Source organism: Brienomyrus brachyistius, unplaced genomic scaffold, assembly GCF_023856365.1.
Source record: "Brienomyrus brachyistius isolate T26 unplaced genomic scaffold, BBRACH_0.4 scaffold237, whole genome shotgun sequence".
NCBI lineage: Eukaryota > Metazoa > Chordata > Actinopteri > Osteoglossiformes > Mormyridae > Brienomyrus > Brienomyrus brachyistius.
Window position 1 is genome coordinate 27817 of NW_026042512.1, and position 18222 is coordinate 46038.

An 18222-nucleotide genomic window follows, 5' to 3' on the forward strand; every position below is an offset into this window, starting at 1 on the left:
GGTTTTTTTCGCCGATTTATTATTGCCTGTTTGCTTCTCTGAATTGAAGTTTCCCGTATGAGGCCGTAACAGTGAATGTTTGGTCACTTTTTGGGGTTTTTGCGTTTTTATTATTTAGATAATAGTAACTCGCTACGATTTCAGCGCAGAGCATGGTTGTGTTAACATCCTGTTGTAAGAACTATTTTCCTACTGTGAAATGCAGAGAAAGTAACTGTCTGGAATATCCTCTGTACATACTGGAATCAGGATGTGTCGCATTTTGGGAGTGTCGCATTTTGGGAGTGTCACATGCAAGACGGGAAACCCGCCCCCGCCTGCACGTCCCACATTACCTAGGCCTCTGTCGGACTGACTGGATGTCACACATACTGGTACCAGGCCCTCTGCTGTGATCCGCACCGTTCCGGAGTAATGGCCAGGCCTGATATGACTCACAGGACTGATGTCTTTCGCCACTGGTTTCAGGTGACCTGCAACACTGCTTCCCAGTACAGGTTTACTGGTCTTAAACATCCATCGCACCTCCACATTTACACTGAAATGTACGAAGAATGATGCACGTAGAAGAATCCTGTTTTCGTAATATATATATATATATATATATATATATATATTTTTTTTTTTTTTTTTTTTTTCCCGTTAGAATGTGCATTTTTGTAATAATTGACCTTTCTTTTGGGAATCCTGACTTTTAGTGAGACTGCAATATTTTTGATCTTGTGAAATAATTTTGAAGTGGTTCTTTTCATATTTTATAGTTCAAATAAAATGAATTGCTTTGATCTGCACCATTGTCCTCCTATCAGGAAGTGGGGTGATTTTGCGTGTTTTAGGAAACGACATGTCAGAAAAATGTCTGCACACACCTTGATTGTCTTCCTATCTCCCCACCTACCTTGAAGTAGGTCATACTGCAGGCTGCACAACTGCATATGCAACAAAACGAATGACACCATAAACCACGAAATGTCGAATGATTCACGCATTTGGGAATGTTGGGACTCTGACAGTGATGCTCATTAGGCTGTGGTAACATTCACAGCCCAACACTGATGTGATTATTTGACCGGGTTAGTTCCTTCTGGTCAATTCCCGGTCTGGCTACTGTTTTTACCCCTAGAAAATGAACTCTGAACTCCAAGCACTGGTGATGGACAAATGACTCTTCGTGAACCATTTGCTGTAGTTTTTGGTCCCACTAGATGGTGCTCTTGGTTTGCTTTGGGGCATGCTTTTTGCCCTTTTTTGAACAGAGAGCACCACCCAATGGAGTAAAAAAATATAGCAAATGGTTCAAGAAGCATAATTTTGTCCATCACTATACAGTGCACCATGGTTTCTGGTATTGTGCCTCTTATGACATGCTCATGGAGTCTTATGACATGCTCAGGATGAAGCAGGTGCTTAAGCTCAGGATGAAGCAGGTGCTTAATCACAGAGGACCTTTGTACAGGAGAAAGCATTTCAGGTGTTTTGCTACTGAAGAAATCGTCAAGTTATACATTTCAACGACGTGAACCTGTACTGTCCAGAAAAATGCAAAACATCTTTATTAATTAAGGAAATGCTACTGTAAGAAACCAACTGCAGCCATCTGGAGTTTCTGGAAGATGTCTTCTGTCCATAACCATGCAATCCTCACAGCTTCTAGAGGCTTCCTGCTATACGTACAAAAGTCATTTGGTGAGGCCAGGTTGTGATGGAGGAGGAAGTTGTGAAAAGGAAATGACCAAAACCCTGAAACAGGAACTGCGACCTGGCTTCGGGTTCATAAGAACACGGTCCCTGACCTGCTGGAGGAAGTGCCGGAGACAAAGGAGACCCGTATCATTGATAACTACTCCCCGAGAAGAGGGCCAAGGAGACGAACTCTCTGTTTGTGTCCACCTGACAAGGTCACACAACCCCAGACATGTGTACGGAGGTGGAAGAAGCAGGTGCCACTGGACCACAGAACCAAGCCCTAAAAACAAGAACCTAAAAATGAGAACGAGAAAGTCTAACAGACTGGTCTTGTGTTCAGGGTGGAAAAAAGGGGTGAATTGTTTGAACTCTCAAGAGAAGCATCTTTGCTAAACCAAACGTGTGAGCAAAAACTCTTATGACATCTTGCAAGTGTGACCTCTGGATAAGGAGAGAGCTGAACCTGGGATTGCTTTCCTCCAGGTGAGTGCTTTACCACCTCCCTTAATGGGAATCTCATCCATAGGTTTGCCGATTGTTATATAATTATGCAAGAAAACGAGCATCAACACCAGCATCCATCAAGCCGAGCACTTCTGCGAGGCTGTACATTTTATAGCTAACCAGATTTGATGGTAATCTTCGGGGCATATAGGACACACAGGGAACAGTCTATATGCCGTAGTCGGGACGGAAATAACGGGCGAAATACAGCTGTACTATGTTGTAGTGAAAATTCCGGTGTTTCATTGAATCCTCAACGATTTTTGAGAAGCAATTCAACTAAAATACCTCGCTTAATGTAGGGATACCAGAATTTAAAGAGACTCACCCTCAAAGTCAGCGACGCTTTGAAGACATCGGTAATTAATTCCCGACTAACCTACTGTTATACACGATCAGGACGGCTAGAAGAAAGCATTAAAAAATAATACATCTACTTAAAATCAGCAATAAATTTCATGAATCAGTAAGCAAACTTGCAGTTAAAATATAACTAAACGAACAAGCGCATTAATAAGATAATACACATTCATACTGCGATATGAAATCGTTAAGGTGAAAATACTATTCAAAGATTATATATATATATATATATATATATATATATATATGAGATGGACAATAAGGAGATATATATATATATATAATATATAAAAATAAGGAGATGGGCAATATCTGAAGTACAGTGTTTCTCGGTTATAAGCAAGTATTTTGAATTCTCGGACGTTATTAACTAGCTTTTCTGTGACATGCTGGTTTTCTACTGGTGCGAGAATCGCCCAGTTTGCAGATTACTGGTCTTATGCACATTATAAGACATAGGCTTATATTTGGAGCTTGTCGCATAACTACACATTATTATTAATATTAATCATAATAGCAATAATATTAGTGATGTTGTTGATATGAATCATAATGAATGTAGGGCCTAATATTATTGATGTTATTTATATATAAAACGGCGAGATATCCATCATTTTTCAATAGCCACAGTATCTGCGTGTGTCTGCAGGCTACCTACTGTGTACATTTAAATACACGGTAACTTTCGCTTGAGTTCCCAGCAGATTTCCCGCTGGACACCCTACTGGTTTCGCGAAGTTTTACCGAGAAGCGCTATATTGGTTTGGGTTCTGAATAGCAGCGGCGAACCAGCACACATCGGTTCCCGTTATTTGAAACCATTGGAACAGGTTGTAATTGTTTCAAACCGAATCTCCGCTGGGGAGCCCCTCCCCAGTTACCTTGCATTAACTTAGCCTAAGGTCCGAAGTGTATGAAGTGCTTATTAACACAAGCAGGCGGTTTCAGGTAAACGGGCTTTAAATGTAATCTAGCATTTCTTCGTCTTATTGAGTAGCACAGCTAAAGGGCTCTTATTGCGGAGGTTGAGTGTAAGACGCCAGGCAACGGACAGACCGTACATCCCGGTATGTACCCCCCATCCACGGCCTTGGGGACCAAGGATACGGATACGCGTCGTTTCCACGTCGGAGACTGAAATGTCACAATTAATTAGTAGCTTATTTTTGCTATTATTATTATTATTATTGTTGTTGTTATTGTTGCTATTTCACAACCTGCTGTTCTGTACTGAAAATGAAGACGGCCAAAAATTATTCCACGATTAATATATCTAAAGTTTCAGCTGCCTTTGGGGGGTGTCAGCTAGACCCCCCGCCCCCACCCCCACCCCCCCCCCCCCCCAAAAAAAACAAAAACAAACAAACAAACAAAAAAAGCTGGACTATTGACCCGATGGTTTTACTCCAGGTTATTCCGGCCTTAATACGTATTTTACGAAAGATTCATTTTATCAACACTTCAGCGCTTGTATTTTTAATTAAAGTCTTGGGATATCAGTGCAGCAACTGATTATTATTAATAATTATCGTTAATTTTCTGGTTTAGTTACCCGTACCTGTGCTGCAATACAAAGCCTTGGCCTATTAATCCTTATGCAAATATTTTTTGAATGCACGCGTGTTGTATTCTTTCAGTAAATGGCTGGAAATGTAAATTGAAGCAGACCTGACTATATGAGGATTACCAAGGGAAATAATACCGAGCCCTGCAGGAACAAGCTGTCGCTATTCAGTTGTGAGGGTCTCTATTGACCATTCTTAGCGCACATCTGTTATTCCGCAGGATCACTTTGGAAAAAGCAAAGGCGCCCTCTTTCGGCGGCCGAGCGGAACTCGGTCGCGCCTCCGCCGTCAAGATCCCGATAAGCCGCTTCTGTCTTATCCTCGGCGAACCGGACGTGCTGTCGCGATTGACAAGGTGGCATGAGACGCGAGGTGTCACCTAACTTTAGTGTCTGCACCCCAAGCACACCCCAAGACAGGAAATACACACGCACAATAAATATGTAAATCCAGTTAAGTGTAAGTGTTTGATCTTCCAATAGGTCATTACTTTAATTAATTTAATCCCAAAGCTAAAATAACTAGTGAATGATTTTCAAGAGGGAGCACCTTCCAATACTGAGTTGCAGTCTGTGTATGTGTCAGTCTGTGTGTGTGTGTGTGTGTGTGTGTGTGTGTGTACTGGAGAGTCCAGGAGCTCAAAGGATCGATGTTTGGGGAAGGTGGATTTGAAGCCAATTATTTTCAGCTTAATGGTCCCTCAGGTACTGAGGAAAGCAACAACAAAACGGCTGAAAGAGGGACGGGGTCTTGGGCAATCAGCCTCCAGGCAGCTTCCGCTACTGCAGGGACCAGCCTTTGCAGCCGCCCTCCACGGGGAGCAGGCCCGCCTGATCTGGGATCAGATGGGTTGTCTCACATGCATGGCACCGGCCAGTGACCCGGGCCTCTTTGTGTCGCCGAACCACACCGTGAGCCCTTCCTTAATTGTGTTCCTGGCGGGCTGGGGGCTGGTTTTGTACTTGCAAGTTAAAGCGTGGAAATGACGTTAACCCTTTCGCAGGCGTGAGGCCTCCATTGCTGGCCGGCGACTTCAATCACATGCTGGATGTACAAATCAGCGGCAACCCGCATATGCAAGCAGGGAAAGCCAGGGTGGGGGGGGGGTGTTGGTGGTGGGATTCCTCCCCCTGTCCCTGCGTCTACGTCAGCAGGAACTCAGCCCCTTTCAAGCTTTCCCAGAAGGGATCTTACGTGCCATTGTTCGGCAGGACGCCGCTGGCTACGCTTTCACACCAGCTTATCGCTCATAAACTATTCAGGCAGACGCTTACGCTCGCTGATAGCTAAACATCCGCGGGCAGCAGTGCCCACAGTGATGGTGTCCACAGCCGGGGGGTGGGGGGGTGGCGACAGGCATGGCCGAGCTCGTCCCACTTTGAAAATAAATAAGAATCGGTGCACCAATGGAGGGAACAGTCCGGGGCTTCCAGGTCGTGATGGAATGTTCTAGAAAACAGCAGGGGTCTTTGGGAGTGAAAGGTGGGTGAGAGGGATACGCCGAGACACCTAGTCCTTGGGGGTTGCCCCCACCCCCCTCCCCAGCTGCCCCCTACATAAACGATGGCGTTGCCGCCCTCAAACCGGCCTCTGGGTCCTGCCGTGCAGCTCTATTAAGAACATTGTGACAAATGTGCAGCTTTTGAAGCGGTGGGGGGGGGGGGTCGCCAAAGATGTTCCGCCGGTCAGAGAGCAATGGCCGCACTCTTCGGAAAGCCTGCCATGGGGGGCTGGGGGGGGCAAGGGGCTTCCCGGGAAGAGTTCATTACCGCGAGCGACAGAGCCTCTGCTAAAACGCTGTCTTGAGGAAGAAGCGCTGCATGGGACAAAATAAATAACACAGAGCCATGCCGCTTTGATCAATTATTTACAGCGGAGGGCTCGTGGCACGCGGATTCGTTAATATCCGCACCTGCTCGACTCATCTTTTAAAAGATGATTTATGTGTTACGGCCTGGGCTAAGTTTCACGGCAATCAGGCCGGAGGCTGTTCGGGGGGGCCCTACGGATGCGGTTTCCATCCTGCCACTGGGAGGGGCGCTCCGAGTCGGCCCGCGAGCCTCCTGGTGAGCCGTTCACGGTGGCGAATGGATCTTCAGAATCGTCTCCGGTGAGGGGGGGGCGGCGCAGTGACGGTGAGCCGGGGGCCGCCAGCCGCGCCAGACGTCGTGCTCGGAAGCAGCCGCTAGCATTGCTGCTGAAGCGCGGCCCTCGTGTGTCGTATGACCGCCCTCTAAACTACAGTCTCCTTCTCTCTTCACTCAGTCTGCACCACAGTATTTGTGGTAGAGGAGTTCTGGAGGATGAATAACACCTTCAAAGTGTAGGTATGAACGTGGTGAAATGAGAGACTCAATCGGCGGGTCCTGACAGGGTTGGACTGATCATCTGGCTTGTCGGGCATCTTCCTAGTAGGCCGCTGGGCATGTGACCTGGTAAGATCCTGGTAAAACCCCCAAAGTCCAGGGCCAGTGTTGAATCCCATTCCAGTCCTGGGTCCCGGTTTGCCGTGCCCAAAACCGGTCACCGGTTGCCGTTTGGATAAACCGTTAGGCGGTTAACCCTCACAGTCCTGCTCCCGGCGATCTCTCCCTGACTCCGGACTCCCGGAGACACGCTGCTGTTTCCTGGCACGGCAGACTGCAGCCACACACGCGTGTGGTGAACCATCTTAATATTTCATTGTGGTATTAAATATGCCTGGGCCTTTCTGTTCAACATCTGCTGTCTTCAGGGTATTGCAATCCCCGGGAGGCCTGTTTGATCTGTAATTGGGTAGTATACTGAATTAATCAGCAGTTTGTCTTATTTTTAATTGAAATAACAGTTCCAAAACACAACGTACATATTGCACAATACAAGATTCCCCTCACTTGGTGTCAGGATTCATTTGTACCGCGCCGTTCCCATCCTTTCTGTGTGTATCTGCATGTGCTTTAACATCTGTAGAAGATACCAGCCACTTCTGATGGGATTTAAGGTGCCTTCAAGTGTGTATGTCTGCGTGTTGTTTATTACACTAATGTTGTGTGGCTCTTATTTTCTCTATGCGAGGCATCTTACGTGTGTGTCCATCTACGTGTGTGTGTGTGTGCCGTGTGCTGTGTGTATGTGTACCGTGTGTGTGTACCATTTGTCTGTGTGTATGTCCCAAGTGTGTGTGTGCTGTGTGTGTCTATGCCATGTGTGTGTGTCTATGCCATGTGTGTGTGTACATGCCATGTGTGTGTCTATGCCGTGTGTGTGTGCTGTGTGTCTGTCTGTCTATGACACACAGACACACACACTGACACACACACAAAGACACACAGACACACACACACACTGACACACACAGACACACTGACACACACTCACTGACACACAGACACTGACACACACTGACACACACAGACACACACACACTGACACACACACTCACTGACACACAGACACACACTCACTGACACACATACACACACACACTGACACACACACACAGACACACACACTCACTGACACACACTGACATACAGACACACACACACACACTCACTGACACACACACACACTGACATACAGACACACACACTCACTGACACACACACACACTGACATACAGACACACACACTCACTGACACACACACACACTGACATACAGACACACACACACACTCACTGACATAAATACTCACACACACACAGACACACTCACTGACATGCATACTGCACACACACTCATACTCACTGACATACACATTGCACACAGACACACACAAACACAGGTTTGTAATAATATTTTTTGTGGGGACTCTCCAACCCCTAACCAGCCTTAACCTTAAGCATAAGTAACCAAACAAAATACGAGACTTTTGGCATTTTTACATTTTTGGCTGCATTCACTGATCATTCTGGGGACCTGAACGTCAAAAAAACAGGATATAATATAAGCAATGTAATATAAACCTTATCCAGACTCATAGACACACACAGCATTCATTTACACACAATGCTGACACACAATCATACTGAATGACACACACATTGTGCACACACACACACTCACTGACACACACATAAAGCATTCACACACACTCACTCACACACACACACGCACACTGACACACACACACGCACACACACACAGACACACTGACACACACACACACACACACATTCACACACACACACACGCATTCACCCACGACTGCATTTCATTACCACACATCATTACCAAGCAGGTTTAAAACAATCTAGGGGCCACAGCGGAGTGAGCTGCAATACACCCACGCCCCCCCCCCCCCCCCCCCCCGTTCCCCAGGCCGCTCCATCCCGCACAATCATTAGAGCCTCATGTGTCAGCTGGTGCCCCCCCCCCCCCACACCCAACACCCCCCATCCGAAAGCTGCGCCCTTTGGCAGCAGCCCGAGCAGTTTAGAGCTGCGTCCCTCACGAGTGGCGATTTCAGGTGCAGCCTGTCACGCTGCCTCGCCTGCACCGGCTTGGCAGACAGATGTCACTACACGGCGCTCCGGCTACGGGCCGGTGCCAGAGGCGGTTGTCGCGGGGGCGACGGTGAGGATGGCGTGGGGGGGGCTGTGCGGCCGAGCGAAGGAATCGGCCTCCAGGCGACAGTGCCGCTGCAAGCTCACGCCGGCAGGCAGCTTCGCTGTCTCAGCAAGCCAGCACCGGCAGCACCGCTGAGCCCCTGACCCCGGGTCCAATGGGATTCCCCGTGTGCTAAGGAACGGACCAATGAGGGGCGAGTGAGACCCGGACGTGGCAAGAGAAACAAGGCGGCTCTAATTCTGCTCTAATTTTGCACGGGATTGACAGCGGCGGCCGTGACAGTCGCAGGAAACGTGACCGGGGATGGGAGGTACCGCATCCTGACTCCCTTCTCCCCATTGTCCATGTAACCAGACGACTGATGGTGTGATCCTTACACACAAACATGGGGATGACAGTCCGGTGGTTCATCACCGCCCTCCTACATCTGAAGTTCATATAAAAAAAAAAAAGGAAACCGTGAAGATCAATGCAATCAAAAATAGAAGAGAGAGTTCAAGGGGTTTTTTCCCCTCTTTCTATCCGGAGCTTTCTGTGTTTAAGAGAGATCTATAGCCACCGGCATGACAAATGAAGATCATTCTGGAGTCGCAGTCTGGTACTTGGCACCATGGCGTTGCTGCGGTTCCTGGGCTCACATCTCCAGAAATCCATGAGTTTGCCCCTGGGGGCGACGCGCTTCTCCTAATGAAATATGGCCCCATAAATCAGGCCTGCTGGAGTGGCACAGGTGCAGCCCACCATCCATCTTCCTCCACCTGGCCTCTGAAGGGCACCAGGGAGGGGCTGGGGATCCCCGGCGGGGGGGGGGGGCTCCTCACGTGGTGGGCCTGGAGGTGACAGGAGATGACGTTTCCTGGCCGACACTGCGGGAGGGGGCGGAGCTTAAGGGGGGGTTGCAGAAGAGGAAGAGAGGCCCAGATTAGGGGGGTGTACCAGGGCGTCTAGGGGCGTCATCTGAAGCTGGAGCGACTCATCTTCAAACGGCGGCTCGGCCAGGGCGGCGGGGCCACAGCGAGCAGGGGGCCGCCGCCTCGGGGCCCTGCTTTCGTGGAGAGCAGCTTCTTCAAAGCGGCAGAGCTACGGCTACAGGGTCTGGCAGCTGGGATGGCAGATCTGATCCGCGTCGCTCTCCGGTGCCGCCGGCACTCGCGTTCCTCGCAACAACAACAACATCAACCCGTTCGGGGGGGGGGGTGGGGGCTGGCTAGTCAGGCAGAAACCTTGGCGGTACCCTCAGACTGTGTCGCAAATTTCCCTGATATTGCCGCCCGCGATTTGCCGCGCTGGGCCCCTCCTGAGACCTTGAAGTTTGCCAAAAGCAACAGAATACATAACGATGCCGTTCTTCAAATGAATGCTAATTTCTCTCCCGAACTTTGTTCACATATTGATGCTCTGTACAATCAGCTTCAATGGCAGTGGCTTTATCGCCGAGAAAAGGGAAACCCGCTTTTTTTTTCCAGCAGTATTCAAATCTCGCTTTCATTAGCCTGGCATTAATTAGACTCCTTGCGCTAATTTGCAAGTTGATAGCCGGGTCCGCAGGACGGGCGACTCTCGCATCGCACCTCTGTGATCTCGGGGTCTTACCAGCTCACCAGCCCTTGACAGTGTACGCAAGCCATCCTGACAATTAATACAAAAGGCATGAATGTTTCGCTTCACAGATACATTATTCATATTTCACCACTACTTAAATAAATCATAACATTCTAGAGGGTTTAACTAACCCCCCCCCCCCCCCCGAATCCCCACACCCATCTCCAATCTACAAATAAAACGTGGAACGAAATGACCTTGCCAAAGCTCGTATTTTTCGAGACCGTGTGTGAGTGTGTGTGTGTGTGTGTGTGTGTGTGTGTGTATAATTAAAATAATATTAATAGGAACAGCTATCTGTCTCCTCATCCTACAGGACTGGTGATGGGGTTACGCTCTTTGGGAGGTGAGTGCCGATACCCAGCAGGAGCCTGAGGGAGGGGTTCGAGATGGCAAGGAGTTTTAGCTCCTGATCGCATCTTAAAACGATCCCAGTTCCCGTTTCCAGCCACGAAGGGAGCTTCAGCAAACTAATGCAACCCCACGCAATATCTCAGTCAAAAACAATGGCTTCTCCCTCCAGAGTCTGCCTGCAAATACACTCTAATAATTCATCGAAGATTTTTTTTCGCTCTTTTTAAGCATCTGAAAGCAGTCGTACGATTTCATTTATATATTTCGCACAATTTCATTTATATAGTTTGTTTTGCCTGATTGTTTATATATGCCAAAGATCAGGTCTGTTTTACATAATGTGTTCTGAAAATTTGTCTTTGTTAGTTAAGCATTCTGTTTCATTCTTTTGTTGCGGTAGTCTGGGATGCGACGGAACTCTCCGGAAAGCTACAGGTGAGTCTGGCGGTTTGAGCTTTGACGCATAAGAACCAAAGCAAAGTGGGGCCTGGCCTTCCAAGGTTCTCACTTACCAAGGTAAGGATTTAACAGAGGGCAGTGGTCCCAAGCACCCCCCCCCAGGAACTCGTCCATCCTCATTTGCATAAATGACTGCCTAATTATAAATTCATTAGTAAGGCCCAACAAAGGTGAACTTGAAGTGACGCGGTCAAATTAAGGAATGACAGACAAATACAGTGGAATCATACATGCATGTATTCTTACTGGTCATCATAGTATCTAAACGTGAAAAATGTCAACACATCTTAAAATGATTATACTAGGATCTATACAAGAAATACTGCTATACTTAACAAAGTTAAAATACACATTTTGCTCCTTAATATATCATTGTGTTATTCCCACTTTACAATAAGTCTACCCAAACAAAGGGTTTATGAATGGTTTACAATCAGGTTATTAATTAGGTTGTAACATTTTGTAAATCATTCATAGACAATTTTAAACAAGTTTTTTTTTATTATTATTATTAATGAGATACTACCATTTGTAAGTGGCAAAAGGGAGTCTTGTGCCAAGTGGTAGTAGTATGTTCTAGCCTAACTGGGTGCTGGTTCATTAATACTGTCTGAATTCATGGCTGAACATGGTGATGGCTGCAGTGGCTCCTTTTTAATGTACAATAATGTACATAAACCTGCAGAAAGTATCGCGAGCAGAATCCCGATCGGGTGCCGTCGCAGACCGGTGTCTGGCTGGTCCATCTCAGTTACGTAACAGGCACAGAATCCCTCAGCGGAACGTGGGGAACATGCAGATGTTTTTTAACACTGTCCCTTTAAAACCACCCTGCGATTTCCCACCATAAGTAGACTTTACATTTACAGTTACAGTTATTTCCTTAGCAGATGCTTTTGTCCACGGTGATGTTACAGCGATGAGGCAGATAATATATCACAGGCGTATAGCTGCCAGGGAGCCGAGTTACAGGAACGAGATACAAACTAATCAGAAACTAATATCGGAACAGCTCCTCTAATAAATAACACCAAGGCGGTCCGGTGGCAACTGAGTGCATAACGCGACAGAGCATGAAAAAGGTGAATTATGAAAGTCGACTTTGCGCAGTGGAGAATCGCCAGGTGTCATCCGCTGAAAGGCGGCACCGAGAAACACCTATGGGAGGCCCAGAGGTGTAACATGAGATCAGCTGATTGAATAGCAGATGTGCTTTCGAATCATCTGAAGTCAAGAGTTGCAGTGAGAGGTGACAAGCGTATAGAGAAGTCATGCTGTATATGGATAGATAGACAAAACAGACAGAATGGGTAGATAGATAGACAGACAGAACAGGTTGATAGACAGACAGAATGGGTAGATAGATAGACAGACAGAACAGGTTGATAGACAGACAGAATGGGTAGATAGACAGACAGACATATAGAATGGGTAGATAGACAGACAGACAGACAGAACGGGTAGACAAACAGACAGACAGGCAGAAGGGGTAGACAGACAGACAGACAGGCAGAAGGGGTAGACAGACAGACAGACAGAACAGGTAGACAGACAGACAGATAGGCAGAAGGGGTAGATAGACAAACAGACAGACAGAATGAGTAGAAAGCTGTGGTTAGTAATGGGTAGCTGGTCTTTTATCAATGTCCATGATCCAAGAGAGTGTTGATGATCCAGGCTGGATAGTGAGGAGGGGTCAGGAGGGAGGCTTGGCCATGTCTGAGAGGCTCGGTGTGAGGTGACGATTCCTCGTCAAGGCAAACAGAAATCCACACGCACAGACAAACCTGCAGGCTACCTGTGATACCATCATCGCAGCCTGGTGGAGATTTGCATGAAATGTTTGCATAATGTGAACTTGTAAATGGTTGAGGATTATTATAAATTTTGGGCCAGGAGTTTATGAATAAGTAAATAAGTAAGCAGTAGGAAATTATCCAGGGGAAAAATGACAGTATATGCATATCATAGGAAGAACACTAAGTGGAAATTTGCAGTAAGTGGTGCATATTCTGCTGAAAAACCCCAGATTTACATTAGTAAGGTAGAACAGCAGGAGGACCATTTAGTCATAAAAGTCACACATTAAATATTGTCTGAGGTTTCTGGAAAAAAAATGAGCGAAAACTCCTTCTCTGTTCCTGAAAGCCAGGAGTGACCTGTGATGGTTAAGGGCAGAGATTCTGTGACCTTGTGTCTGTGGCAGGGGGGGGGGGCCTTCAGCGTACCACCTAAATCTCTCCTGTAAAATATCCAACAGCATACAGTAACTGGGCAGAAATGCAGGAAACCTTAGACAAAATGAGGGAGAAGATCAGGTGAAGCTGCCCGGCCCTCACACTGCCGACTCGTGCGGTACTTACATCTAAGGAAGGTAAATCGAAAAACAGCACTGAGGGCTTTGTGATCATTTCATCGCTAAGCAATATTTACATTTTATGATCAAATAATCTTTGCGACATACTGCTGGTTCTGTGAATGGGACTTGAAAATCTGGGAAATAATCTGACTACTTCTTTCTTAACCATAAATGTCTGGTATGTTTAATGCTGTGGACTGATTGGTTCCCGCTTTTCCGACCTCTCTTGTGTGGGGCAAACGTGCACGACGGCCCTCTGGGACAGTGACCTCCAAACAGCCCACCGGAGTCTGCCTGGGTGCTGTTAAGAGATGCCAGACTCCTGTTCATCTCCAAGCACTGGTGGTATTGGCCTGAGATGTCCTGGGGTCGTCCTGGGGTCGAGCCGGGCACGTAAGCCCTTGGCAGAAACCCCAACCCAGCTCCCACATAAGCCCTTGGCAGAAACCCCAACCCAGCTCCCACGTTCAGCCAGGAAGAAGAGAACTGAAGCTGGACAGTGAGTAAGGTGTCGCTATTCGCCCGGTGGGACTCTTACCCGCGACTGAAACGGGGACCAGGGTGGCTGGGGAGGGGGGAGGTGCAGAAAAAAAAATCACACAGTCAAGCATCCTTTTAATAGGGGCTATTAGGCAGCTTCATGGTTCTTCCCCCGAGCCACCAAAATGCCCCAAAACGAGCGCTCATTTTTCTCCCCAATTAGGCGCTTCACTTTCCAGCATTTATTACCTTTTACGGCACGCCGTGCGCTACGCCCTTGTCCCGTAACTAGGCCGCCGAGAGAGCAAGGGCCCCATTTGCTGTGATTTGTGAGTGTCGCTTGACCACCTCTTTGTCTGGGGGGGGGGGGGGGGGGGATACCGAGCGCGGACATCTGTGATAAAGGGGTGGGCGGGGGGGCCCCCGACTGTTTTATCAGCTCTGCTGGATATGTAATGAAATTAAAGAGGAGGATCGCATGCATAGGCAAGGTTGGAAGCGACCGCGACAAGGTGATGTCGAAACCGGAGCTGTTTAGCTGAGGTTCCAATTACAGGGCCGATCCGAATGGGGGGCGGCGCCGGTGTGGGGGGGGTGGATAGGCTAGGGATCGATGCAGGGCGTTTGGCGGTAATCTGTTTAGACAGAGCAACCCGCTGCAGGATGCAATCGTTACACAGCCCGCACAGCCGCATTATGGCCGAGAAAAGACGGACTGTCAAACAGGAGCAGTGGGGGGGGGGAGAGGGGGGGGGGCAGAAATTTGCTCCACCATCTGTAATGTGGCCCCTCGCTTGCCGGCTCCACTTCACTCTGCCCCTCGTAACACAACCTCAGGTGCTCTGTGGTTGAGAACGGCTCCTGATAATAAATGCAATGGTGGCCACCCCCAAACCCCCCCCCCCCTCCCCCATGTCTCATCAAACATTTGCTGACCGCCGTTAGCGGCTATGTGCGAATTCGCCCAGGCACATCTTCCCACGAGCCCATGGGGGCCAGTCGTTTGTTAGCCCTTCGTTTGCCCACGGAATTGTCTACAAAATCAGCACGAAACAAAGAAACAAATAAATGAGTGACGATGACAACCGCAAACGATCAGTGCAGGTTTTTTGGAAACTTCTTCTCTCCTTTGACGGAGGTAAAACTGCGTAAATAACCAACCCTAGTAGTATAATATCCATGGAGGTTTCGCTCATTTCCTCGGGGATTGGGGGGTGGAGCCGAAGGTGGAGCTTCTGGCGTGACCAGGGAGGTCCCAGCTCAGCACCAGCAGCATCTCAGAGCCCATGGTAGCCATCTGCCATGGACGGCCTGCTTGGTAGCTAGGTTGGGGGGGGGGAGCAGGTCACATGCTAGTCCCAGGAGAAAGAGACACGAAAAAAGAAATAAAGGTTCATTGTGTTTTAAAATCACTGGTTTTCATTCCCCCAGGCGTGGGGGTGTGTTGGGACAAAGGTTTTGAGCCCTCCCTTCCTGATTTGAGCCCTCCCTTCCTGATTTGAGCCCGCGTGGATTTCAGGCTGTGTTGAGTCCTGTGCTGGTGAGATTGTGCTGTCCGGCGTTCAGGTGGGTTAATGCCATCACCTCCACTGCGCAAACAAGTTCGACCCCAAACATCTGCTGTGGTGACAGCAGGTAGTTTATCAGTTAAAACCCTGAACCCTTAACCTCAAGGTTCAAGTCTCAGAAGAGGACGGGTAATTGAGGTAGGGGGCCTTGTACTTAACCTGATCCATTAAGTGTCTTGCTCCTGGGTAAAAAATAAACAGACCAGATGGTGAGCAGTTTCGGATTAAAGAAAACATACCAGAAAGCAAAATAATGTGGCAATGAAACACTGTGCTGTTCATGATCTGCTTAAAGGCATTGTCGCTCTCACCACGGTCGACCGGTTTGCCGCTGACCTCTTGAGACCCTCTACTCCACTGCCCTTCCCTTGCTGTCCCGTCTACCATATGAACCACGGGCATTGCAGAAAGACGGTTAAGGTTCTGTTCCTAGAACTGAGACCTTCCTTTCTGTTTCAGTTATTTACCTGCAGTGGCCTGGTGGTTTGCTGTCTTTGTTTATTCAAAACTTTATGAATCTTGCAAGCGAGACGTAAACACTAAGAGAAATGTAAACATTAGCAAGAAATAAATGCTAAGAAGATATAGACACCAGTGGGATGTAAATGATAGCAAAACAGATACATTAATGTAACGCCAGTGAGGAGAAAACTGCGGACGTAAACGTATGCAAGACGTAAACGTTTGTGGGACAGATGCTAACGAGATGTAAACACTAGCATGAGACTGACACTAGTCCAACATAATCGGCTAATAATGTAGCTTTAATAATTCAAGCAGATGCACAGTAACTCTGTTTCTCAATGTGGTATTCGGTTTTTACCATGACCACAGGGGCAGAGAAGCAGCAGGCTTGACTGAGGGCTGTTGAATGGGCTATCTCAGAGGTATCTCTGTCGAATAGGCTATCTCAGGGCTATCTCTGTCGAATGGGCTATCTCAGAGGTATCTCTGTCGAATAAGCTATCTCAGGGCTGAATATGTCGAATAGGCTATCTCAGGGCTACCTCTGTCGAATGGACTGTCTCAGGGCTAAATCTATCGAATGGGCTATCTCAGGGCTATCTCTGTCGAATGGGCTATCTCAGGGCTGTATCTGTCGAATGGGCTATCTCAGGGCTATCTCTGTCGAATGGGCTATCTCAGAGGTATCTCTGTCGAATGGGCTATCTCGGAGGTATCTCTGTCGAATAGGCTATCTCAGGGCTATCTCTGTCGAATGGACTGTCTCAGGGCTAAATCTATCGAATGGGCTATCTCAGGGCTATCTCTGTCGAATGGACTGTCTCAGGGCTAAATCTATCGAATGGGCTATCTCAGGGCTATCTCTGTCGAATGGGCTATCTCAGGGCTGTATCTGTTGAATGGGCTATCTCAGGGCTATCTCTGTTGAATGGGCTATCTCAGAGGTATCTCTGTCGAATGGGCTATCTCGGAGGTATCTCTGTCGAATAGGCTATCTCAGGGCTATCTCTGTCGAATGGACTGTCTCAGGGCTAAATCTATCGAATGGGCTATCTCAGGGCTATCTCTGTCGAATGGGCTATCTCAGGGCTGAATATGTCGAATGGACTATCTCAGGGCTAAATCTGTTGAATGGGCTATCTCAGAGCTATCTCTGTCGAATAGTGCATGCTAGGCTACAGAATCAGAAGTGGGTGGCGGGGGTCGCTAGCGCTCGCTGCAGTGGGAGTGAGGTGGCACCGAGCCCTGCCTCCACACCTGGCCCCCTGTGTCTGGACCCCCACCCCCCCCCCCCCCCATTCTAAAGTCCAGCCAAAGGCAGGGTGCTAACTCACACCAACTTATTACTTTTCTGTTTGCCCGCACTTAGTGGGGGAAAGGTAAAAAGCAGAGCAAAAGTAAAGTAAAACCACAAGCCCCCCACTCAATCGACAGATAATTTTTCAGGCTCTATGTCCCAGGCTGAGGAGGCCGGGTCTTCTGGCAGGGCCAGGCCCCCACGCACCACAGCTTGCCGAGGTGTGAGGCACTGCCTTATGAATATGGACGAGCTGGGGGGGGGGGGGGGTGGTGTCAGGGGAATCGGAGGAGCTTGCCGTGATGGGGGGGGGGGGGAGTTACCACAGCTCATGAGCACCAGCTTTAATTTCATGCACACGTTTCATTAGAGGTGTCAGCTAGGAGACATCATTGCCTGCCCCCCCCACCCCCGCCACTATGAGCAACAAGACACAATCTTGCATCATTTGCTGAAAAAAAAATCCCATTTGCCCTTTGTCAGCACAAACCCTTTAATTTGATACTTTCACTCCTGAGTAAGCACTGGATAGCTCCTACTTTCCTCAGAGGTACCCTGCCACCCCCCTCTGCACCCCCCCCCCCCAATCCGTGACATTAATACAATATTGGTTTGGTATCCCATAGATCACTCCCAGGCAAATGTCATCTACCTTTATTTACATTAGGTTCTGTGGCTACAGCTGTTAATCAGCTAAAGAAACAAAAAAGTAAACATGCATCTTTTAAACAATTAATTTGTTGGAAATCAAACCCTGGAAATGTATATACATCCTACACTGGGCTTTCGGGCGTTAACAAAAAACAACTTTTGATCACGACTTTTAAATAAGTCATCGCTGGGGCATCAGTAACACAAAGATTGCTTTCATTGTCCTTAATGCCTGCGAGTCTAAAATTCTTCCCTCTCTTTCAAAATGAAATTCATACCCATTAGTCATTTTCATGTCTGCATTTCAGTGTATTTTTTC

At 47.9% G+C, this 18222-nt stretch overlaps 1 pseudogene; it reads left to right on the forward strand.

The window, feature by feature from the left end:
- The first annotated feature begins 1578 nt into the window (after positions 1-1578).
- The window catches only part of LOC125728328 (uncharacterized), a 32354-nt pseudogene continuing 15710 nt past the window's right edge, over positions 1579-18222 (forward strand).